The sequence below is a fragment of the Pinus tabuliformis genome, chromosome 6 (genome assembly GCF_031772625.1).
Source record: "Pinus tabuliformis cultivar Carrire ecotype Pingquan chromosome 6, CPIR1, whole genome shotgun sequence".
NCBI classification, from domain to species: domain Eukaryota; kingdom Viridiplantae; phylum Streptophyta; class Pinopsida; order Pinales; family Pinaceae; genus Pinus; species Pinus tabuliformis.
In genome coordinates, this window is record NC_142292.1 from 12,533,491 (window position 1) to 12,560,312 (window position 26,822).

Consider the following 26,822-nt stretch of genomic DNA (forward strand, 5'->3'; position numbering starts at 1 on the left):
TCCATTAAATCGCCCCTATAAACCCTATCAGGTCCGCCATTAGTCGCATATCGCATCACATAGGTGGATTGGCCAAAACCCCAAATACACGGGAATACATTGAAAAATCTGAATTCCTAGACTTCAACAATTATAGAATCGGGTCTATAATTTCGTCGGGTTTGACCTTTTATCGCTTATTGTTATCGCAATCGCATTGGCCCTATTATCGGGGATCGCCGATTAAATCTGGATCGTTGATCTGCTCCCCGATCGGACAATCCATATCGCATCGCATATCGCTACGGCCCGGGTCTTTTCATATGCCATACGCCGACGCCGATAATCGGCAATCGCATGTCGCATTGGCCTGGGGGTCCTTCCCTTTTGGGTGTGCCAATCGCCGATCGGCCGATCGACCGATCACAATCGCTCCATTGCATAGCCCGGGGTCCCGATATCGCATGTAGGCCTATCTCCGATGCGATAAGTCAGAGGTTGCAGTCGGGGATCCCTTCCGCCTCCGCTTTAAGTCCTCCACTCAACCCTTCCGATGCGATTTCCATTTATTAAGGCCTTAAGCCCATTTTTAGAAGATTTTGCCTCCTTTTCAAAGGACAAAGGCAAACTTCTTTTTGCAATAACTTCTGCATTCGAAGTCCATTTTAGCCCATTCAAGTTGCAATAGATTCAGAATGAAAAGATCTACGCAATGGGACTATTTCCAGGAGCATCCTTGGACTTTCATTTTCCTCTGTGAGGAACACTTAGACTTAGAAGTCTATCCAAAATCCATTTTGGATCACGCCTTCCCACTAAAAGAACTTTTGGTCCCCAAAACACTGATATACTGATCTGAATAGTAAATGAGAGTAACAACACCCTCTTCTTTCAGCCTCCATACACTTGCCTTGCATAGTGCCTCTAAACCAAAGCCTTTGACCACTTTCCTTCCTAGATGTGCTGGTCCTCCTGGGAAGAACTGTTTTCCTCCTTGCCTTCATGCAGAACTCCTGCTGAGATGGTCACAGAAGGTAGTTTGAACTTCTTTACCTTGATCATTGATCCAAGGTGGCTCAAACAAATGTGAAGTTACATCTGCTTCACAAAATTTTCATTTGTACCTGTTTGACAAGTTGTCAACAACAATTGTTAACAACAACAGAAATACAGACAACAACTGGATGGCATAAAACTCCTGCTTCAACAAAAGAAATAGATCTCACATCTTGTGAACACCTCCATGTCTTACATCTGCATACAAATGATGGACTAGATAACAAGCCCACAAAACATGCCTTTAAAACAAATGACCCTTCAAGTCAAGCATGTAGAAAAAGACCATTAGGACTCTTTTTCAAAAGATGAAACACTTCATCATTATCTCCATCTTGGAGACCACATCAACTTTTCTCAAGTCAATATTACATGCATGCCAAAGCAACCAACCCTTCAAGTTAATTACACATACATGTTTAAATACAAGGAAATCATCAACATCTCTTTATCCATGCACATCAAGCTTATGCATGCATTTCATACTTCAACTTTCGCTTAAGCACACCGTACTTTCGAAGCTGAAATGAAATATAACGTTGAAGCAATAAAGTGAGTCTCCTACTCAACTTTTCCATTCACCTTCTTGGTAAAATCCTGCAACTTGCATTCCATTAACAAATAAATGAAAATAGATGCATCAATAGACATGCAATCTTAATTCGATAAGAACTCTAACCATTTCTTACCAATCCATTTCAAACGTCTTGCCTTTGTCTGCACATCAGCATCAACATGTGAATCATCCTGAAACACATCAATCATGGAAACTTCCTTCCCATTTCTACCATCTTCTCTTTCCACTTTCTTCAGCTTTTGTGGAAGCATTGTTGGATTCAAAGTCCAACATTTTGCAGCAAGATGTCCTTGCTTATGGTAGTAAGTGCACTGCATGTGCATCCTCTTGACAACATGATTTGCCTTGTCTAATGGACCTTTGGCTTCTTGCTTCCTTTCCTTCAAAATTTTCCTGTATGTGGCCATTCTCTTCCAACATCTAGAAACATTGTGGTTATCCGAACCACAAAAGGAACATGCAATTCTTTTCCCATATATATGTGGAATTTACCATGCTAAACAAAATCAAGAGGAATATGGCTAGAACCAGATTTATACCTTTCTCTTTCACCTTTATTGCCTTCTTGAGGAGGTGAATCAAATGAAGAAGTGGCTCCCTTTGGAACACCATCAATCTCTTCAAGGCTGTTAGAGTTTCCACAACTCTCTGGTTCAAGTGTGTGCTTCTGAACACCTACATCCTGCAAATGATGTTTCAAGCTATTGCATTCCTCCTGAATACAATCTTCAACTCTGCAATGCAACTCCTTCTTGGAGCTGTTTCAATGGCCTTCATGGCAACTTTGGAACTTTCTTCATAAGACCGTCCATAGCCAAGACCCAAATACTTAGGCCTTTCCTCAATCATTATTGGCTCAACAATACCTTGTGCATGTTTGCCTAAGCCTTTTCCCTCATAGCCCATCTTGGACATTAACTTGGAACCTATGCCTCTGGTATGTTTTTCAAAAGAACCAATATAAGCATTCTTAGAAGAATTTGAAGACAAACAGGAATGGTTTACCTCTTCTTCAAGATGATACTTGACTAAGGCTTCTTTGGCAACAAAGAGCTGTGACTCCAACTCATGCATCCTTCTCAGGTTCATATTTTCAATATGAAGTTGCCTCTCCATTTCCTGCAATTTGTCAGAAAGCAACTGCTTCTCTTCCTCCACGAAATTCAATTGCTCTCCAAGTATGCTGCTCTTCCTTCCATCCTCATACATTTCTCTCACCTTGTCCATCATGATGAAAAAGTATTGCTTCATATCTCCATCAAAGACTCTTGTGAAGAAAGAAGAATTTGAGGACTCACTTGTAGAAGTTGTCATTATGCCAATGAACAAAAAAAACTTCAAACAAGATTAACAAAGAGCTTTATTCAAGCAACCTTTTGCAACAAACCTCTTGTGCTTCAAGGATTGCTTTGAGGCCCTTTGGGATAAGAAGAATGCCTTTAGCCCTTCTTCCTTTTTGTCCTCTCCTGGACCGAGCTATCAATAGCTTTCCCTTCACCTCTGCAAACTCAAACAATAGTCAGTCTGTAAACAAGCATATAATCAACCTCTGACTGTTTAAACACCTTTCAGGCAAGCAATCTTTGCTCTGTCAATCAAGCATTCTGATATAACCTTATTTGAAGGTGAGGTTAATTAATCTCAGGCTCTGATACCACCTGATCTGAAAATGGGGCACTAAAGGCTTCTTGTGAGCTTACAAGAACCTCTCCCACTTCCAAAGCTTAAATATTCCCAAGATTTATTGATTAACCAATGCGGAATTAATAATGTGCTTGAACATAGGTGTATGCTTATATTTGTTTTAAAACCGTTATGTGTTGTAAGTTCACTTGCTTATGTTGGTATAAAATACATATGACAGTAAGTAAAGAAACAAATAAGAAACACACACATAGCAGCAAGATGCAGCAATAAAACAACACACATAACAACAATATTAATTTGGAGTTCACCCAAAACTCTTGGGCTACATCTCCTTGAGCTCTAGTCAACTCGACTAGGCTCTCTGGGATTATGGCAGCAGTTCTTTTACAAGCTCCATGCTCAACTCCACTGGTTTACACAGAACACAATGGGCTTAGAACACCATCTCATCCCTGGCTCTGAAGCTCTCGACTTTCTGGCTCTGGCTCTCGGCTCTAGCTTCTCTGAGCTCTCTCAGCCTCTGCGTGCATCAATGGTTCGCTTGACCTCCAAGCGACCTTTTGCAACCTTCCAACGACCGTTAGCAACTTTGATGCCATTCAATCATGCTCTCTGGCTTTTCACTCTCTCTCAGCTAACAACTCTCCTTCAGTGACCTCTAGCTCTCTGCACGTTAGCTACCAGAATCTTCAGAGACCTCGTTAATTGAGCTCTTTAACTCCTTTGAGGCATTTTTCTAGCTTTGCAGCTTCCCTAGCCGTTTCTTTGCGTGTAATCATCCCTCTGTGGCTCTGCGGCGTCTCTGCTTTCTGTCTCTTCGACTGGCCATCTGGCTCTATGGCTCTGTGGCTCTGCACGTTCCCAAACGCATCATTGTCTGCAAAATTCCCGCTTGTAGCGTGGCACAGTGATCAGGAGCTGTTACAAAGGGATCGGGGCCTTTTTCCAGGCAAAATCTGAAAATGGACAAAAATTCCAATACACAGAGATTTTCCGAAAAATACACTATCGGGCGTGAAATCCGGACTTCAAATTCCATTAAATCACCCCTATAAACCCTATCGGGTCTGCCATTAGTCGCATATCGCATCACATAGGTGGATTGGCCAAAACCCCAAATACACGGGAATACATTGAAAAATCTGAATTCCTGGACTTCAAAAATTATAGAATTGGGTCTATAATCTCGTCGGGTCCGGCCTTTTATCGCTTATTGCTATCGCAATTGCATTGGCCCTATTATCGAGGATTGTCGATCGCCGATCACCGATTAAATCTGGACTGTTGATCTGCTCCCCGATCGGACGGTCCATATCGCATCGCATATCACTACGACCCAGGTCTTTTCATATGCCATACGCCAACGCCAATAATCAGCAATCGCATGTCGAATTGGCCTGGGGGTCCTTCCCTTTTGGGTGTACCGAACACCGATCGACCGATCGCAATCGCTCCATCGCATAGCCCGGGGTCCTGATATCGCATGCGGGCCTATCTCCGATGTGATAAGTCGGAGGTCGCAGTCAGGGATCCCTTCCGCCTCCGCTTTAAGTCCTCCACTCAACCCTTTCGATGCGATTTCCCTTTATTAAGGCCTTAAGCCCATTTTTAGAAGATTTTGCCTCCTTTTCAAAGGACAAAGACAAACTTCTTTTTGCAATAACTTCTGCATCCGAAGTCCATTTTAGCCCATTCAAGTTGCAATAGATTCAGAATGAAAAGATCTACGCAATGGGACTATTTCCAAGAGCATCCTTGGAATTTCATTTTCCTCTGTGAGGAACACTTAGACTTAGAAGTTTATCCAAAATCCATTTTGGATCACTTGTTAAAAAATGAAACAAAGGGTATGAGCATAGTTCCTTGTCTTGTGTCAAGCTCGTTAAAAAATGAAACAAGGAATCTGAGTAGAGTTCCTTGTCTTGTGTCAAGCTCATTAAAAAATGAAACAAGGTCCCTTGGAGCAAAGTTCCAAGTCGAGTCTTTGATTAGATCTCGTAAAATCCTAGTCGGGTCTTTCACTTGATCTCATAAAAGAACCTTCATTCCATCCACCTGATAACCATGAGTAGTCTACTTAGGTGAATGTAATGAAGCTTGGGGGCATGCACCTAGTAGTAAAGTTAAGTTTCCATGTAGGTTATGTGAAGGGAATCACCCTATTCACCTTTGTCCCTATCTAGATGAAGCCAAATAGGTGTTGGATAACTGTCTTGCTTCACTGCAACGAATTCCATCTGGTCACAAGAGACTCTCCCTTTCACCATGCTGGGGGCATGTAAACCAATCTCAAGCATAGTTTTTCGTTTCAAGCTTGTGTCAAAATGAAACTGAATTCAAGCATATTTTTTCGTTTGAGGCTTGTGTAAAAATGAAACTGAATCGAAGCATAGTTTTTCCTTTCAAGCTTGTGTAAACATGAAACTGAACCCAAGCATAGTTCCCTATGGTTCAAGCTTGTGTAAAAATGAACCCATTTCCATTTTTAACCCTCTTGATTTCCATTCTATCAACCTTTTTCGTTAGATGAGCCTTGGTTGTTTTTCATCCCATCGCCACCATCCCTTCGGCCGATCATACACTTTCACTTGGTTGTTTTACCATTTTTGAGGAACAGTTGTAAAGAGTGGTCTTATTAGCCAGCCTCTTCACATAAATCAACATGTTTTGAGAAGTTCCAACATCATCGGAACTAGTTGCTATCCTAGACACCACTCGTTTCTTAAAGTTGGAGTCCTTTTTGAGCTCTTTTCAGACTCTCTAAATATGAAAATATTTCCGAATGCTTGTCCTTTCCAGCTCGTTAATGGATTGGAAACGATATCTCTCTTGTATTATTTTACGCTTTTTTGGGCTTGAGAGATTAATTTACGAAAAAAAATTTGTGGACTTTTCTTTTTGTCCCTTTTAAAACTCTTTAAACATGAAAAGGACCGAGTTATCTTCGTCATTAAACTCGTTAAAACATCAAATAACGACAAACTTGTCCATCTAGACAAGACCGAGTTTCACCTTTGCTAGACTCATTAAAACATCAAATAGCGATGGATTCACCCGAAGGGTGAAATTATACAACAAGCATATGTTATCCTCCTCAAGCTTCATAAAAAATAAAGAGGTACTGGTCAACAATGACTGGGGAAAATGGGAAAAGGGGAAAACCACTTTATGGTAGCAGGTCGCTCTTGAACATGACACTTTCACTCCATCACCATGACTATTTGGGTTGGGTTATTAGCTTGATGGTTATCATACCATTGGTCTATCATACCATCCATCACTTTGTTTTGGGTAAATGCTACCAATTCATTTTAGTGTCGCCAACATGTTCAAGAGAAGTCATTCAGTCAAAATTCATCCTTTTCAATACCATAAACCTTCATTTTCATGACCGCCATTCCTGAACTTTGTGTCGTTAGTCAAATTCCATCTCTAAAATCACTGCACTCGTTTCGTGTCATTGATGTGGGATACATCAAGGCCCTCCTGCGACAAGTCACTTCTTGTCGACATCAGCTCATTATCCAAGAAGTTGACTTAGAAACACCCATTCAGTACCTTGAAGCTTGCATGCATCAATGGTAGGTTTCTCGCTTTCGGCGATAGGCATACACCAATGGCCTTCGACCGAAAGACTTTGTATGGTGTTCGAAATCAAATCATATATTCACACCATGTAGAATGTATTGCAGTACCTTGAGGATCATTATCATTATCGATGATTTCTCTCGCATCTGTTAACAACTTACATCATTGGCTGGTAATCAAATAGTGTCTTCCCATGTTCAACTTCAGATCACATATTCACATGGTTAGACTCGTACTTGAGCGAACGGTTGAACGGGATTGAAGACCCCGGATCTAGTTTCATCTATCCGGGCTACGATTTCAGGAGTACTAAATCATATGTACAATGGCTTTACATTGATAGTCATTCTGATCATGGGTCTATATCTGTAGGCGACTGTTTATGTACACGTAATGAAAGTTTATAAGCTGAGCATGGGTATGCCTTCCCTCAACAATTCATGTGAAATCAAATATCATGATATATGTATTGTAATTGATGCAAGTCACCTTCCACTTTGATACCTCCTCATCACATCGTAAAGCATTTCATTTGACATTGGCATTTTTCTGACTTCATGCTTTAGGGGGCAGCTGTTACAGATCCATTTGGGCACATCAAATCCCAACATCCAGATCAGTGTTTTAGGGCTCATCAAACCCTAATTTCAGTTGCTTCATGCCCTAAACAAGTCACCCATTTGAATGCCTCCTTCCCAGACAGTTTCATGACTTGAAGACATCCAGAAATAGCCTCTAGAGGGACCAACGTAGGTAAGCCCTTATGAAGGTGTGCTGCAGAGTAGTTAAGTCCACTGCCAGGGTGCTCTGCAGAGCACTTAGGCTTCCTTTCACCTGCGCTGGGCGAGAATGAGTGAAATTCACATAGGGTTTGGGGAATATTCTTATCTTTTGGAGTCATCTAGAAGGTTCCCTCACTTATCAACTCCTATGAGCTCGAAAATGGATGAGGAATGAGTTAAGGTGCATCCTATCCTCTCATTCCTTCCTCCATGGAACTAATTCTAAGTATGGAAGGCCATTCAATGCCACCATTTATGACAAAACCTCCTTCATCTTCCTATAAATTGACCACTCATCTAAGTGATCAGGGGCTGGATTATGTTGAATTGTAAGGAGATAACGCTGCTATGAGATTTGGATTTGAAGCAAGTATTGTAATGCTACAAGTTTGTCATGCTTTTGTTGTGATGTGGATGGGATCCAAGCTAGAGGAATGGCTTTGAATCAGACATCGATGGTTGTAATTCCTTCTTCTATCTAATAAAGTATTTGAACCTTTCTCCCATATGTTTGTATTGTCATATGATGCTTATATGTGTGAAATGTATCTGATTCCATTTACTTGTATTCAATAGATCTTTTGCTTTGATCGGTTCTTTGTCTTCTGTTTGTGTTTACAGGTACTTCTCAAGCGTGTTAAGTACGGGAAGGAGCGACAGGATCGATACAAAGGAGACAAGAGGAAAGCGAAACTACAAGTAGGTCTTCTCATTTTCTTTGTCTTATCTATTGCTTATAGGAAAAGGCTAAAGTGATTTAAACTGTTGTTCTAGATGCGGCTACTCATCTAGGGAATTAGTATTTATCCATAGATACCAAATTCTCCAAAACAACATAAAGGTGGAATATATTGGGACAAAGGAGAGAATAACTGACATATTCACTAAACCTTTATCGCGTGAGACGTTTGAGTATCTTCAACAAAAACTTGGGATTCTCCCAAGTTCACATTAAAATTCTTTTTATCTAGACAAGCAAACAGGTGGAACAAAGGAAAGTTACAGGTACACAACAACAAGAATATTGTTAGGGGAAGTCACCCTTTGCCATTGATGTCAAAGGGGGAGAGAAGATAGGTCAAGAAGATCAGAGGTATGAAGTCAAAGGGAGAAATGATCGTAGGGGGACTAGATGTGTTTCCATCATTGAAAAATGGGGATATTGCTGAAATGTGGTTGTCATTGATGTTAACCAAAGAAACGTCAGAAGATTCCCCACCTTAGTTCACCAAAATGACATTGAAAATCATAGCTTTTCAAGTCTGGATCCTCTTTGTTAGATTCTCCTCGTCAAGTCGATTCCAGTGGTATGTGTCACACCATGAGAGCCTTCACGGTTTGAGAGTTATGCTTGTTTGAAGATGAAGCCCCCAGTCTGTGGGAAAAAACCTCGCAAGACAACAAGATCTTATTAGTAAGGATAAAGTAAATACTGTTGGGCATCATAAGTTAAATACTTTTTTTATATGGAAAAGGGTCATTTTTGGAGGGTTTCATTGGTTCTAAAATAATTTGAAATTTCAATTCATATTAGCCCTCCAAAATTTATGAGTTTTGGCTCCAACAAATTGTTATTTTTGAAATTAATTATTCTAGAAGGCTGGTCATGCAATTGAACACATATTATTTGTGATTGACTTCTATAATTTATCTTAGCCTTGCGGAGAAAAGGATTCTCAAACAAGAGGCTTGATTTTCTTGTGAAAATTGATATAAGGAACAACAAGCCTTTTGGGTTTATGATGCATATTGATGGGATTCGTTGGGCTTGTTTTGTAGGAGCTTGAAGACAAACTTATTTGAAGAGATGAAGCAACCTTGTCATCTCCTTCATCTACAATTTTTGGCCCTCCTTAGGGAATCTTTAACATAATGTGACAATTTCAGTTGATAAAATTAGGTCTCCCAAAAGTCTTTGCGGTTATCATTTTGAGCATAAAATAAAATTCGCTGGGGCTAATATTTTGACAAAGTCTTACCTCTAAAATTTTAGTGTATCTTGAAGCAATTATAGTTGTATCTCCCTGTGGTCATCAAGTTCTAGATTCATTGTGAAATCATTGCATAAAGAAATGGCTTCCTGAAGTGATATTTGGCGTATCCTTTTTGAGCATAAAGATTTATCTTTGTGACTCTCTAAAACAAAGCCTCATAGACCTGTCTCTGTGAAATATTTAAGGCATCAGTAATGGAAAAATTCATATCTTAATCGCGAGGAAAAATAGTGAGGGATTGACATTGTAAATACCTAATTACAGTGGCCTAATTACAGTCTTGGTGGCATATTTCTATATTTCTATATATGTGTCTATTTGAGCAGATTTCTATGCTTCAATCAATCAATCCAAGGCACATTTAAAACTAGACTTTGTATCTCTTGTGGTGGTGAATTTTTGATTTGTGGGTCTTGGCTTGTCTATAAGCCTTATTTCTTGCCGCTGTAAACCCTATCCTTCTATGCACAAACCATCAATAGTTGTGGCATTGTTTGAATATATTTGGTAGGTGTTACAGACCAAACACACGAGGTTTAGACTTGAAGACTTTTAAAGGTGCAACAAAGGTACATCTTATCCATGTTTGAAAGCGTCTTGTCCTTTTCTCTTAGTGATCTAATCTTGAATATTTTAAAGGTATATCTTTGTATCTCCTGTGGTGGTGAATTTTTGATTTGTGGGTCTTGGCTTGTTTATAAGCCTTGTTTCTTGTGGCTGTAGACCCTATCCTTCTATGCACAAACCATCAATAGTTGTGGCATTGTTTGAATATATTTGGTAGGTGTTACGGACCAAACACATGAGGTTTAGACTCGAAGAATTTTAAAGGTGAAACAAAGGTACATCTCATCCATGTTTGAAAGCGTCTTGTCATTTTCTCTTAGTAATCTAATCTTGAAGATTTTAAAGGTATATTTGAAGATCTGTACTTGCTTGAATGAACAAGAAATTTTGAATTGTAAGGGTTCCACTATTTTTTTTATCTCAAGGAAAAATCACAACTTTATTCATAATGAACAAAATTACATATTGTAGATGTTAAATAGCATATGCATGATGACCAAATCCTGGTTTCCAGGATCTACACAAACTCATCAGTGAGTTGAAACTACTATTTTCTACCTTCCTTTTTTCCACTTTACTCCAACCACCAATGTTAGGTGTGGGTGATACAATAGTCATTTGATTTGCTGTTACATTTTCTGCGATTTCTTTGTCGGAATTCGATCCTTCTGACGTATGATTTCGCTTGGTGCAACTTCTTTTTTAGGTGTAACCTTCTTGTTTGGATGCTATGGAACGAAAGGCAGTGGGACTAAAGCGGAATTGTGATCCTCCTCAACCTTTTGCGAGGTGTTCTGGAATTTTTGTTCATTGATGTTTGTGGTGTTTTCTGGAGTGTCTACGTCTTCTGGTTCATCTTCCTAAGTTTCTGAAAATTGCCAACCCTTTGGCTTTTGTGGTTGTCTCTTTTTTCTTTTGGGATCTTTTTTCACTTATGGTTTGAAGCATCAAAACTGATAGCTTGTTGACTTAAATGTGAAAATACACGAGTATTTGTAATAATAATTTATTATATATAAAATGTAAAAGTGATGAATGTTACAATGAGGACTCGCTTATATATACCTAAGCAGGTGTCCTTTCGTGACTGAGCATGTCTTTTAGACATGCCTTTTCACTTAACTTAATGACTATTTAACATAACCAATATTTGATTATTTAATATTTACATTTATTTTATTTATTTACTTGTTATGAATTATATTCATAACATAGCCCCTTCCTTCAGAAGCTTTGTCCTCAAAGCTGTATTGCTAACAATTTCTTCATCTTGTGTTTGTCATCTCGACATATGTAATTCATTGTTCTTCATCTTGTGTTTGTTATCTCGGCATATGTAATTCGCTGGAACACTGTCTGAATCTCGGGTTATTTCATATATATATATATATATATATATTTTAATAATAATAATAATAATACTTATTTTTAATTAATTAAATGATATAAATTAATTAATTAGATTAATTAATTTATATGATTTTTTTTTTTTTTTTTTTTTCTAGTTAAGACTAACCTAAGTACCCACGGGGGATTTGAACCAGTGACCTATCGCAAGGAGTGCCTTAACAGCGCACCCATTCACCGTCAATCCAAAGCCCCGTGGGCAATTAATTTATATGAATTGATTAATATATTTTAATTAATTTATATGAATTTAACCGGATGGCTTACGCTTATATGCCTGATCGAAACTACACCAGCCGTTGACCGAAGCACGTCGTTTAGGACAACCCGGTCTTTAATGATGCTATGTGTGCTATTGTCGTCAGTGCAGGAGTGGAGAATGGTGGAAGCGTTGACGCTGACGATTCAATAGACCACGCAACAGAGACAACGAGGGTAGACACGGGTAGTCGTGGTGCAACGGGGAATGATTGTGGTTGGGAAATATGGAACTTTGAGTTGAAGGGCACATGGAGTCGCTGGTGCTACCTGTAATAATCCTAAATTCAAACAACTCTTCTAGTTCTCCTTTGCTACCATGTGGAGTTACCTTGAAATGATGCATTCCATTGGATTCACTCTCTTGTTTTTCTACAGATAGATGCCCTGTTGCATCTTGTTCACTATTATCTAAATCATCATTATTTTCCTCCAAAGAAGAGCCTCGATGTTCAACAATATCATTTTCTTCCAACGCAACATTGGTGACTGTCTGGGATTTTTCTTGCTTTATTGATTTAGAAGCAACAACTCCATTTGATTTCTCAGGTGACAAATACTTGTTAAAGACTACCTGCCCCTTTCTTATGCCATTTCCATAGCCCTCATGAGATACGACTGTATCATTTATCATGCTTTTTCTTTTTACCTCATGAACAAGCACGTTGGAGTTTTGAAGACTAGTCTTCTTTTGTTCTGCTTTTTGTTGAAGATTTAGGTAATATTTCGAAAGGGGGCTCATTCCAGATACTTTCTCAGCCTGAAGAAATGAGGATACAGCCGCATTATCCTTGGGAGAGAATGATATGTCCTCTCATTTTTTATTCACATATGCAACATTGCATTCAACCTGATCTATGAGTTGCTTCACTTGGCGCTGAAATCTATCAATGTTGGTTCTTTCATGGAAACGTTGTAAAGGTACAAGGACTTTAAATGCTAATTCAGGGAAAGCTACATGATAGCTCCATTGAGCCAAGTGTTCAGTGAGGTGATGAAGCACATAATATACACACTCGTCTTGGAAAGCACGAGTTTTCAAGAAAACTTTTGGCACCTTTAATGTTATTGAAAAGTCAAAAGCTTTCCCATATCCTCCAGTTGGTGTCCTGTCCAGTTCTTTACACTCTAGCATATCAAAAAGTAAAGAAGCCACAGGAATAAAAATTCCTCTAGCAGAAGCAAGTGTGTTTAACATTTTGGTACATCTCAGCTTCAAAGGGGTATAGCGTGCAATAGGCACCAAATGAGCAACTCCAATTACAATCTGAGCCATTGGATAGGAAGGAGGTTGGAAGTCAATATTGCTGGCATTGGCACAAATAAATTTAAACCAAAGTCTAAGTCAATTCATATATTGCCAGCTGTAAGCCTTCTCCAGTTCTTCCTTGTTATTTAATGTGAGAGCACGTCGTAAAATCATTCCCAACTGATTAATGAATGTAAATACATGCTGATAAGAATTTGATAAGTCCACTCCATAGAGTTCCACAACATAGTTCTTTAGGAACTCAATCTGTTGAAGGTTTGTTGTGTTGACAAAATATGACTTGATGAGACCTTCAAGGTCCTTCCATCGTGGAGTGTCTTTCATTTCTAAAATTTCTTCCCTCTTTCCACCTGACAGAGGCATTCACAACAATTTCCTAAATATACCTTCAATATCACCACGAACAGATATCATGATTGTGTTAAAGGTATTGCTGTTTACAATTGTCAAAATTGAAAAAGAGTCGTCTCTTCTCCCATCCCCATAGTGACATGCAGTTCTAAAATCTTGAAGGAAGCAACAAAGAGCTCCTATGTTTTGTCGCTCCTTTATTTCTTGACACCAAGCATCAACATGAGCAGCTGTGAGGACCTTTTTTGATTTCAAACTTTTGTTGTCACTCTCTTCTAGTTGACCAGGCTTCAGAACACCTTCCTTGAGATTCTCTTTGTCTTCTTCAGAGTCAGTGTTATATTCATGATTGAATTGAAGAAGTTCCTTTTCATGTTCTTTTAAAAATTTCAAAAATTTAGGATCCCTCTGTATCTCTAACTATTTCTTGTGCTTATCAATCTTTAACTGCAGTGTCTTATTTTGGCCTTGCAAAGCATTACCAGCATCATCTTCTTCTTCTGAATTATCTTCCACAAATTCACTTCTAAATATATCTGAGAAGTCATTCTCTTCCTCCAAGGGTAGACCATCACTTTCTGACACTGTGTCCTCAACGAGAGTATCATCTTCAGTGCTTTGTTCTTCCATCTTGACCTCTACCACAACTGCAACATCTTCGACCTTACCTTTTGAAATTTCGGCTCGAGAATCTTCTGCAACATTCTCATCCATATCAAGACTAGATTCATCAGAATCCTCATCTTGATCTATATCAGCTTCATCAGAATCATTATCTTGATCTAGATCATCCTCATCCACATCAAGATTAGCTTTATTTGAATCCTCATCTTGATCTGTATCAACTTCATCAGAATCATCATCTAGATCATTTTCTGCGACATCTTCATCTTCAACATTATAATCATCTAATGCTTCATCTTGTTTTGTTTCACCATTGCTATCATCTTTCTTATTATTGATTTCCTTCCGACATGCTTTAACTTCTGCATATGATTTTTCTAAACACTGAAATGCTTCTTGGATTTTACTAAACTGCTCCATGAATTCAGGACGTGAATGTAATGGCATATTGTGTGGTGAACAACGTTCAAAGACTCACATGATTATATTGTGCGCCATGGCTCTGATACCACTGAAGCATAAAAACTGATAGCTTGTTGACTTAAATGTGAAAATACACAAGAGTATTTGTAATAATAATTTATTATATATAAAATGTACAAGTGATGAATGTTACAATGAGGACCCACATATATATACCTAAGTAGGTGTCCTTTCGTGACTGGGCATGTCTTTTAGACATGCCTTTTCACTTAACTTAATGACTATTTAACATAACCAATATTTGATTATTTAATATTTACATTTATTTTATTTATTTACTTGTTATGAATTATATTCATAACATGGACATGCATTTTGTAGATGTCATGTTTGATGACATGTATGACAATGAAATGTCATATTCTCATAATCGAGTGGTTGTGTCCACTGTAAATTATTGTAAAACAACAAGATGCAGTCAGGTAAACCTTTGTTGAGGTCTATTTCAACACAGATTCGGGCAAAAGTAAAAATTCCTTTTGAAACACGATCTGCATCGATCTTTAAAAATTTTCCCAAGGAATTCCCTATTCCTTCTAAAAATTTGTGGTGCCAAAAATGTAGTGGCATATTATGTATACTGACCCAAACAAGCATTTTGGATACCACCATGGTGGTTGCATCAAATCTCGAAAACCAAGGTTGCATGAAGAGTCCCGTGTTGCTCCAAAACCATGGGCCCTCGTTTAATACATGATCCTTTTTCTATACCGTATCAAACTTGACAATAAAAAACCCAATAGAGCATAGATGGATATCACAGTTTGGTGTCCAGTTAGAGAAAATCCATTGATGAAGTGCCTCCGATTTGGGCTAGAAGCTGTTAAATCTACATATAACTGCTTTTGTATGGAATTCTGCATAAATCTCGTTTACCTCAGCCAAAGTGACTGTCAAAGCTAGCACCTGGGACATCTGTTCCATGATATAGGGCCCAGGTAGATTTGGGATCAGATCTGGTTTGGTTTGGGTCTCTACCTTCCCTTTGACTACATCCTTGAAAGAACCTGGGCCCTTTGAGCTAGAACCAAAGCTCCCTCCAAGTAGTCTCATGTTGAGGATGATGGTCATGTCCGGTGAAATTCCATAGTCTTGTAGTGTGACATTCTCCTATAGAGATTTCCCTGCATGAATAAGATTTTTGCATACTCACGGGTATACCCATTTGCTTTTGTATCTCACCCTTGAGATCTTGTATCCACATCCCATTCCAGAACCTCTTGCAGATATATTTCCGTTGCAAATTTATGATAAATATTTGGATCAGGGCTACTTCATGAGCTTCACGATCCATTTTTGTGAAGTTCACCGCTAGCTTTTCATCAGAGATCTTTGCAGAGGCTTGATGGATGTCCTTTGCTGCCAGATCTGCAATATGATTATTCCTTACTGATAGATCTGGGTTTAATCAAAATGGATCCGCAACTGTCAATCTTCGTTGCATATAGTGGTTGATTTCTGTTGACTGTGGTCCATTCTGAAGCTGCTTCTCCAGATCTACCCATATGCTACTTTGTTGCGATAGTGCCTCCAGATCCCTCCAGTGACGAATCGGATCTGTTCGACCCCGATCTAAACAAACTATAGGTGCCCATTGTTTGACCAGATCTGTATTACGTAACTCGATCAACACCCCTGGATCGATCATGTACTACGTGGTTAACCTTCAATTTCATGAATAGGAGAAAGAGCCCAATTGAGAGCGGGCCGTCCCTTCGATATCACATTTGGGAGTAGGTATCATGTTTCCCTTCTGTGATAATGAGGGTGTGTAAAACCGCATCCAAGTTTGGCACAAAAATGTTGCAGTTTCTGTGATCCCCATGCGTTGCAGGAAGCCGTTACACAGAGAGCATGAGATCTCGATACATAAGATCACGAACCTCATACAGGACAAGAGGCCCCTCGTTGATAGGATGTAAATCAAAACCAGATCTGAAACCATCTTCGAAAATCCTAAGTGGGATATGGGTTCGAGCCTTGCACTGGGAGAAAATTACTCCACGACACTGTCAGCTGGGAAGAGGTAGAGCCTTGAAACACCGCGGCGGGGAGAAGAGCATCACCGAACATCGGAACTCTATCTTCCATCGTGTCTCTTCAATCTCTCCTTTCCAAAAAATCCTGTTCAAATTTCACTTATAATTCATATAGTGAGGGGTTCCACTATCTTATTGAAGTATATTTGCAGTAGTCTTCAAAATTGTTCAAGCTATAAGGGTTTCACTGTATCACTGTAGTACTCTTGCAAAAGGGTTAATTTTCTGCAGTAAGGAATATTGGTCATTATTCAGTTGAGATTCACTGTTATATATAATCTACAATAGTTTAAGAGGGGTTTCTTATCATCACACAACAAACTTAATCTTCAAAGGTCCTGTAGTAGTAGTGATAGAAATGAGTGCTTGACGAAGTTTGGGAGGTCTGATAGTAAAAATTTAGTAACACATCATTCCATCATCTTGCAACAAGAAAGGAGTTATTGTAAACAAGTCTCACTGTGTCATATTTAGTATTACTATCACCGGTAAGGGTTTTTGTCATTACCATATCTGTTGATCTAGATTGTCATTAATGTCAATATGGCAATATTCTAGGATACTAAATGATGATATGAAGCCAAGGAGAAGCAGAGCAAATCTGTGAAGAAACAGGAGCAAGAAGCCAAGGAGAAAAGCCATAAGGGAAGCCATTGGAAATCAAGAACAGGAGTAGTCAAAGAAGAGCCATCGGATGAGGTCATTGGAAGCCATGAGAAGCAAAGAGGAACACATCGACGGAGGTGCATAAACAGTGTTAACGGAGGAGTTAACAGTTATATCGCATGAAATATCGGAGAAATATCAGAGGAGTTAACTTATCATAGGAGTATTGCAGAGTATCAGAGGAGTTAACATATCTGAAGAGCGACGAAAGGAAAGTACAGACTTCCTTGATCATGGCTGAAGTCCCGCACTCAATCCTAACCATCAATCTCATAGTCAACCCTTAGGTCATGGTCAACTGCGGGGGTTAAGGCCGGTTTTTAATCCTTGTGCCAGTTGAAGTCCCACAAACCGTCGATTGAGATAACATTGTGGACTCGCTGCACCATTATAATACATCTTGAATTAATATCGCATCGCAAGTTATGAAGGCTTGTCACATTGAATCCCTTGACTGCGATATAAGGTGTGGACCCGATTGCTCCATTATAAACCACCCTATTGTAATATTTCATCCGCGTGTATCAGAACCTTCACATCGCAAGGCTTAAAGGAATGTCACATTAAAAGTGTGATTACAATAGCATTGCGGACCCACTACACCATTATAACATGGCTTAACTAAATATCGCATCCGTTGAATCGCAAAGTTCAAAAAGGTTGACACTACTGGATTGTTGATTATGATAAGTCTTGTGAACCCGACCGCCGATTGCGATATAAGTTGTGGAACCGATTGAGTTATCAAAAGAAGCTTATTGGAATATTGCATCCGTCGGAAATAGGGCCATCGGAAATGTTATATCGTGAAGCCAAAGGGTTGTGATTGCGGGAGTTTTCGAAAGTTGTGATTGCGAATTGAGGTAGTGACGTGGCATGTGGGACCTCCCTGTGGGTATAGCCTCTCCTATGAAATCCTCTGTAAATAATGAGTCTATTTTATGAATATTACAAAGGGCCTCTCTGATATAATTTTAATATGCAACACTTTTGTAATTCAGCCTCTCTTCCAAATGAACGTGTCTTTTGAGTATTGTTGAACTCGAAGAGACAGGGGAAGCCGAAGAGCGGGAAGCTGAAGATCGAGAAGTTGAAGGTCGAGAAGCCAAAAGATCAAGCGAGCGAGAAGGAAGCCAAAGGTTAGGCATATCAGGCATCTATAACAGAGAATAAGGAAAGTTTATAGAGGGTGTATTGTAAGAAATAGAGGAAGCTGAAGGTCTGGCAGACGTGGAAGAAGCAGGAGGATAGAAGTAAGTCGTAGGTCCAACAGGGTTGGGAGCAAAGAATTACTACCAAACATATCCAGACAATTTACAACAGAGGGTTGGAGCCCTTGGGGTTGGTGCCTCAGAACTGGAAGGATTGGTGTCCTGAGAGTTGGTGCTCCTAAATCCAAGGTTGGTGCCTTGACAAGATAGGGTTGGTGCTCTGGAGATTGGAGCCTCAAAAAAAGTCCAAGTTGGTGCTTGGCAACTGGTTGAAGCCCTATACATTGTACTTGATTTATTGCAAAGATTATATTAATAAAAGAATTTATTCCTATTATTTATTTTTGTGTTCTAAATATAAATGATTTAACTGATAAAAATAACAATCGAAAAGAAATACTGATTCACCCCCCCCCCCCCTCAATATTTCCAACAATATCATGTTGTAGAAATTTGTAAGAGTGTCCTATTATATTACAACAAGGGTTTTTGTAATAAGGGTTTTTTGTAATAAGGGTCTATTGCAAGAGTCTATTGTAAGAGTCTATTGTACATGGGTCGTTTTCCTTGGTATGGGAGCCCACAAATATCTTGTAAGTGGGTCATTGTCCCTGGTACAAGAGCCCATAATAGTTGGTATAATCTATTATCATTTTAGGGTGGTTGGGTGGTCCTAGGTAGGGGATTGAAGTCACCTTCAGGTTGGAGCTTGAAAACCTTCAGGGTATTTTGGTGTTGCTACGGAAAGTTGGAGCTTGCAAGGGTGTTGGAGCATCTTTTCAACAAAAACTGATAAAACCAGGGCGTTGGAGTGTCCTTATAGTTTAGGGAGTTTAGGATTCCCTTTCACTTGGATCTAAAGAAATAACGTACTCATAAATGATTAAAGAAACGTTTGATGGTTCTCTTCCTGGAAGGGTTTCCACCTAAAATTTTCGTGTCCTCATCAATGATTCATTAAGATTTCTCCAAGGCTATCCTCAAAGGTGCTACTAAAAGGTCTTCTTGATTGTACCAAAATATGATTCAATAGGTCTGTAAGATGCAACCTTCAAGAGTGCAAAACACCTTCCAAAACAAGGCAACCTTCTACAAGACTGTTTACACACCTATATAAAAGGATCACTATCTTGTAGCCTGCACTTCTCAAAAGAACTGAATTTTTATAGGTAGCTGTCCAAGATTATAAATGCTTGAATGTTTAAGGCTTCAAATTCCATTGTCTATGAGATTCTATTTCTTCACTGCTTTCTTTAATTGCTTCACTATCCAATGCGTTCTCCAATTACTTCTCTATCCAACGCTTTGCTCCAAACAATGCCTAATCTAGGCTTAAGACCGAGCCTCTTCAAATGACTGTAACAAATAGGTACATGTCTCCACAGGTCAAAGAATAGGTGATAGTTGTTTGGATAGTCCACTATTCATAAATCCTTAACCGAGCTCCCATAGGTGGCCTTTAACTACTTGTCAATGTCCTTAAGAAATCCTTCAATGCTGGAGAAGATCACAGTTCCGAGCTTGGTGTAGTTCTGTAGGTATCTTACTTGCTGCAAAGACAAATGGTATGAAGTTCTTCAATGGGATTGTAATCTGTAACAAATATTTGAGTTCTGTCCTCCAACAAATAAGCACAATCCAACATTGTAAACACAAGTGTATACTTTAGGTTTCAAGATGATTGTCCTTGTCTGAGTCATCCACTAGCTTGAGGTAACCCAATCACAAATATCTAGTCCAAAACATGTTGCCAAATTCCTTCTAGGCCTCCTTCTTAATGTTGAAGAATCTAGGCATGGAGTTAATGAGATTCTTCTTAGCATGATAGATATTTGTGAGGTATTTAACATTTATCTTATTAGCATATTCTTTAATGTTAGTGTGTCTTCTTTAATTCATCAAATAGCTACCATAACAAAGAGACAAGAACACAAAATGTTGGATTTCTTCCAGGGCCAAAACCTCTCCCTCTTGGAGAGGAAAACCCACACAAAATTATTATTATAGAGATTCCAATTAATGAACACCAAGACCATGACCCTTGACTTCCTGAGCCACTCCAAGACCATGACCCTTGACTTCCTGAGCCACTCCAAGACCAAGACACCAATCCTCTTCTTCGTTTGAGATTCATAAGGAAGGGACTCTTCTGAGACCCATTGTTAATACGATAGGAGGGCCAACTTATATTCTTGCTAAATATTTAGCCTAGAATCTTAAACCCCATGTTTGAGATACAAAATCCTTCGTCAAGGACTCTGCATCGTTTTTCAATGAGTTAAAGAGTTTCAAGCTTGATCCGGATGACAAGATTATGAGTTTCGATGTGGTCTCCCTCTATACTAATATCCCTATTAAAAACGCCATTGAAGTCACCAAGCACATTACGGATCTTGATACGGATAATTTAGTTGGTATTTGTCTTACTTCTACTTTCTTTTCATTCGATGGGGAATTCTATTAGCAAACTTGCGGTGTCTCCATGGGTTCCCCCCTCTCCCCTGTGGTAGCTAATCTATTCATGGATTATTTTGAATCAAAGGCCTTAGCTTCTTCTTGTCTTCTGCCTATGATGTGGAAGTTGTTTGTGGATGACACTTGTGTCATCTAGTCCCATGGTAAGGAAGCGTTGGAGCTATTTTTCCTCCATCTTAACAATCAATCTAGTTCCATGAAGTTCACCGTGGAATTTTAAAGTAATGGTATTTTGCCCTTCCTTGACGTCCTCCTCTCAAGGAATGATGATGGCTCTTTTTGTCATCAGGTATTTTGTAAGAAAACTCATACCGAACAATATCTTCATGCTAATTCACATCATTTCCCAGCTCAAAAGCTTGGTGTTCTCAACACCTTAGCGACTAGAGCTTTAATATTTTCTGATGACAACCATCTCAATGAAGAGAAAGAACATCCCCTAACTGTTTTCTTTAATAATGGGTATAATAGACACCAATGTACTAAGGATTTCCTCATAGTTGAAAAAGGTCCTAGTGCTAATAAATACACCAATGATCAATTTTCTGGCATTCATTTTCCTTTTATCCAAGGGACCATTAACAAGATTGCGATGATCCTAAGGAAGCATAAGGTGGCTTCAACCTTTAGGCCTTTAAATACCATCCAGAGCTCACTTAGATATGTAAAAGACCCAGTGGACCCCAAGAATATGAAGCGTGTTTATGTTATCCCATGCTCTTGTGGGACTCTCTACATTGGTGAGACTGGTCGCTCAATTAATCAAAGGATTCGTGAGCATGCCAATGACATCAAGCATGGTAGGACCCACTCCTCTGCTTTGGTAGAGCATACAGATAAATCTAAGCATCACATCTGCATTGAGGAGGCCCAAGTCGTTGCCAGGGTTAGTCATTTCCATCATCGTAAATCGAGGGAGGAACCAGAAATTGAAAAAATACCCAATAATTTCAATAGAGACAATGGTTGGATTATTAGTAGAAGTTGGGTCCCTGTCCTGTCCTCCTAGTTTTTTAGGTTTCCTTTTGGGATTTATTTTGTTTGTTTGTTTGTTTATCTATGTAGGTATTGGTGTCCTTTTTATGGTATTTGTTGTTGATGTATTCTTCATTAGAGTTTATATTCTTGATCCTTCGTGTTTTCTTAAGTATTTTATCATCCTATAGTATATTTTTTATTTATTTGTTTAATGCGCCTCAAACCCGTATCTTATTGTTGACCTTGTTTATTTATTGATTACTTTTCTTTGAATATATATATATATATATATATATATATATATATATATATATATATTGTCTGGTGTATATTTTTGTTTTATTTGATTTATTTTCATTTAATTATTTTATTTTAGTTTATTGTATTTCCATTAATTATTTCTATTTATTAATTGATCTTGTTTCGATTAGGGTCTTGACTCCTTTTTATAATTTTTGACTTCCCTCCTTGTTTCGAGTTTGACTTTGATTTTTTTTTTTTTTAGTAAAAGATTTTTTTAATAATATTTAATTTTAATAAATTAATTTAATTATTATTTTGAAAAAGCTAGCCATTTAATATAGCCATTACTTAATAATATTTGTTTTTAATATATTAATAAGTTAATATCATAATTTAAATATTATTGTTCAAATATAGCCATTACTTGAAATTATGGTCTCTACATTGCTCTCTAATTAAGCTTTTGCCATGGCCTGCCTCTTCATCTGGTCCGATGAACCACTTGTTGGTTCGAAACGCGTTGACCAAAAATTTCTCTTATGTGATTTCTACCAAAAGACTTTTCTTAATTCATTATGGATCATAGAAGTCTGAATTCATAAATCATCATTATTATTATTGCTTCACCGAGGTCATCATTACTTCACCGAGGTTGTTGCATTGTTGTACATTCATATAGATATTTCATCATAACATATAGTAGTACTACAGATCCATCAACATTATGATCTTGTATCAAGATCATGAATATGCCTAGAGAGAGATATCCTCATCACAAGTATACCGAGACTTATGATTGTGAATTTTTCCTCCTGTGTTGAGGTCTTCGTCATTTTAGATATGCGTCTCATGAGATAGAGTATATACCAAGATATAGTGAGATCATCATGATACTATCCATCAAAACTGAGTGTTTTTATAGGATCTGTGAGATCATCATAATTGTGTTGAGACTGATGGGATCACCGAGATACATTATAACTACGTTTGATTATGACTGCGTTTAGGATGTCGAGAGTATGTCACACAACTATCTCGAGACAATGAATGAGATGTCACGTGATCCTTCTTTATTACACGTATGCTGAGATTGTATCTCCTCATCACTGGTGTGCCGAGAGTATATCATAGTGACTTCAATACACTGAGATTATTACCATCGAGAAGGAGATAGAGCATCCACCGAGATAGAGCATCCACCGAGATAGAGCATACACCGAGGTAGAGTATCTATCGAGACATGTTACAATCATATCATGTTGAGATCCTATACTTTGCTGCGCCCATTGAGAGTTTTAGAGGAGTTCTATCTCTACCATGTTACTGTGGTGATCCTTAGCTACACACACACGCACACACACACACACACACATATATATATATATAGTGGTCATATCTCCATAATAGGACGACTTGACCCATTGAAGAGGTGTGTCATTTATGCAAGCCGACTTGTCTACTTTCACTTCATTTTGTTGGCCGACTTCATCAAGAGTGATCGTGCTTGTCATTGGAGGGATTTTAGACTCTAGTATACATTAGGTTGACTTATATTCATTACATGCATGCTTAAGAAGATCTCTTTAACATGAATTTGACTCTTTGACTCTCCTAGACCTATGCAATGAGAAAGAAACTCATTATAAAAATAATATTTCTTTTTCTTGATAAGTACAAAGATCAAAATTACATTTGTAAATACCGAACCTAGTTACACTTTCTTCAACACTCCCTCTTAACTAGGGAGGTATTTATAATGGTACTTGGTCATTCTCAATCTGAAGAATTCCTCATAAGAATAATCAGATTGGTAACCTTTGTTATAGCATCATAGTAAGCAACATTGTTTCCATAGAAAGGCCTTGACTGACAACTCTATCTCTCATTAGATTAGAGCACAATGTTGGTGAGACCAATGAATATAAACACCTTCATAATTGTCTCTCAAGGTACATACCCACCCGGGTGTTCACTGAGTAAGGCTTTCTAGGACTATTCTTACATTGGGTTCCCAACCCTCAAAGAATATCAATCCTCTTGCCTACTCTCGTCTTGGATTCCCTACACATCCTTAAAGAGCATAAGATGCTAGATTATTACCCAATCCTCCATTCTTTCTTCCAAAGTGAAGACAATAATGTTGTGTATATCTCTCCCTTTCATTTGGGGAAGATATGCCCAAGTTTCCTTTGATCAAAAACTTGTCCAAGCTCTTTTTTAATCAGGAACTTGTCAGAGCTCCCTCTTAGCTAGGGACTCTTCCATACATCAGCAACTTCTTCTTCTTGGGTCCTTCAGCTGCTTGATCAACTTCTCTTCTTGATGTCATGAAATTCAGTTGAGCTTCTTCCTTGTAGGGAAACAACCATAGATCACTTTCCTTCTTGATGCGTCATGTTGTTGTCCTTTGAGATAACCTAAGGTCAATTAGTTATGCCAAATCATCTATAATGTTTTTTTGTTTTAAATGATTGGATGACCAATGAACTGTTTATAAACATGTGCTTTAAACTTAGATAGATTCTTAATAGAATAAAAGGCTGTTTTTTACGTGCACATGGTTATTTTGATTTTAGTGGGATGGATAAGTAGAATATGGAGAAGTATATTTGATTTAATATTCAGACTGAGTATTTAACCATATATAAGCATAAATTAAGAAAACAATGTTTTCTTAATCAACAAAATATAAACAGACTATCATAGAGATCTAGTGCAATTTATTCTCAAAGAGGAATTTACAATAACATATAGTTATGTAAATTTACTCTTATTTAAGTTACAACTTCACAGAGGATCCAAAATGAAACTGAAATCCAATTAAATTTTAAATCGGATAATTGCAAAAGACATGATTTATATGAAGAAGACATAATGAATAAACAAAATGAAATACAACTTACTGAGAGGCAGACCATATGAGGAAAATCCAGAATCTTTTATTATCTAAAAAATGATCTAGCTTAATACAAATCTGCTTGATAACTTGTTCAAGGGTTCAAACCTGAATACTTCGACAGAATGAAGTATTTAAACAATTTTTTACAAAAATATTACAATTAATGCCTGCGTGACACGACATTCTATTATTAACTTAGAACTAACATAAAATAAATAATACGATCAAAAGGAATGCATCTAGTGAACTAATATGAACATATGGTCCTGCTTTGGAGGAGAACAGTTGCTGAGTGGCCACTATTCGGGTGCTGGGCTGGTGAAGCTGACCTGTCTTTTCAATCCTGGAATTCACACAAATTTTCTGTTAGGTCCCTATAATACAAGTGATTACCCCATTACTATTGTAGTTATATCCCTTATTAATATTGTTGTGCCCCTATTGTCCCCATATTGTTATTACTGTGCCCCATAGAATCCCTCTATTGTTATTTTTGTGCCTTTATATTATTATTGTTAGGTCAGCTGGGTTATATTGTGACTCCTTAGACTCCTATATATAGAAAGGAGGTTTTGCCATTTGAATCATCAAAGAATCATTCATTTGTGTAATGTAGAGGAGGTTTCCCCCTCAAAGAGGCTAAATTCTAAGGCGTTGATCTATCTTTTCTATCTTTTTGTGAGATGGTTTCATAACATTTGGAATCAGAGCTTTGGATTCTAGGGTTTCGCTGCTCCAAATAGGTCATCATGGCATTTTCGCTATAATTTTTTTCTGCGACGTTTCAGAAGCGAAAAAAAAACCCATTTGAGATGAAATCGCACTAAACCTCGGGTACGAATTTCAGAGCTTTTCGTGCTATATTTGCGGAGATATGATCTGAGGAAGTTGGTCTTTTTGCAGACTCCTGAATTACATTCCAAACAGGTGACCTGGGGAAAATCATCATAACTTTCTCTCTGGGCATCAGATTGAAGTTTTGTAAGAAGGTACAGAAAGAGGACAGACTGTAGTCTCTTGTATATATTTTTTAGAGCCAAAGGTTGAAACAGGGACATGTGGCATGTCGTACAAGTTCGCTCCATTGAACTAGTCTATAATCAGGTCATTATGGGAGATTTGGCATAACTCTTCCTTGGAGAATCCAATTTGGATCAGACTGGTGGCATTGGAAAGAGGAAACAAAGGGCTACTACAGTTCGCAATTTCAGAACTGGATGATCCAAAATTACAGAGATACATTAGAGGCAATATCGAGCTCCTACAAAGTGAAAAAATGTGTGTAGATTTTTTAAAATTTTTGCTTAAACTTGGTTTGAAAAATTATTTTGAAGGAATTCAAAGGGCATAGTAGAGCATTATTATCGGTAACTGATGCCCTGAGGAAAGAAAATGCAAACACCTAGTAAGAAACCTGAAAGCTCTAGCATGAATCATGAAGAAAAGGAAGAAATGCTACATGATATATCAAAATTACAAGACCAAGTGCAACAAATGTCACTCTCACAAAAGCTAACAGAAGCTAAGATAAATGGCATGGAATCTAAGATAAATGGCATGGAAGCTAATATGGACGATTTGAAGATAGATTTGAAGACAGATTTGAAGAGAGACATGGCATATTTGAAGACAGACATGGCAGATTTGAAGACAAATTTGAAAAATTTTCTACAAGAAATACTTACAAATGGTGAAAGGGTAGTAAAGGAAACTCATGATGCGAAAAAA

At 38.1% G+C, this 26,822-nt stretch overlaps 1 pseudogene; it reads right to left on the bottom strand.

The window, feature by feature from the left end:
* Nucleotides 1-3,960: 3,960 nt before the first annotated feature.
* The window catches only part of LOC149256971 (nucleolar complex-associated protein 2-like), a 49,599-nt pseudogene continuing 26,737 nt past the window's right edge, over nucleotides 3,961-26,822 (bottom strand).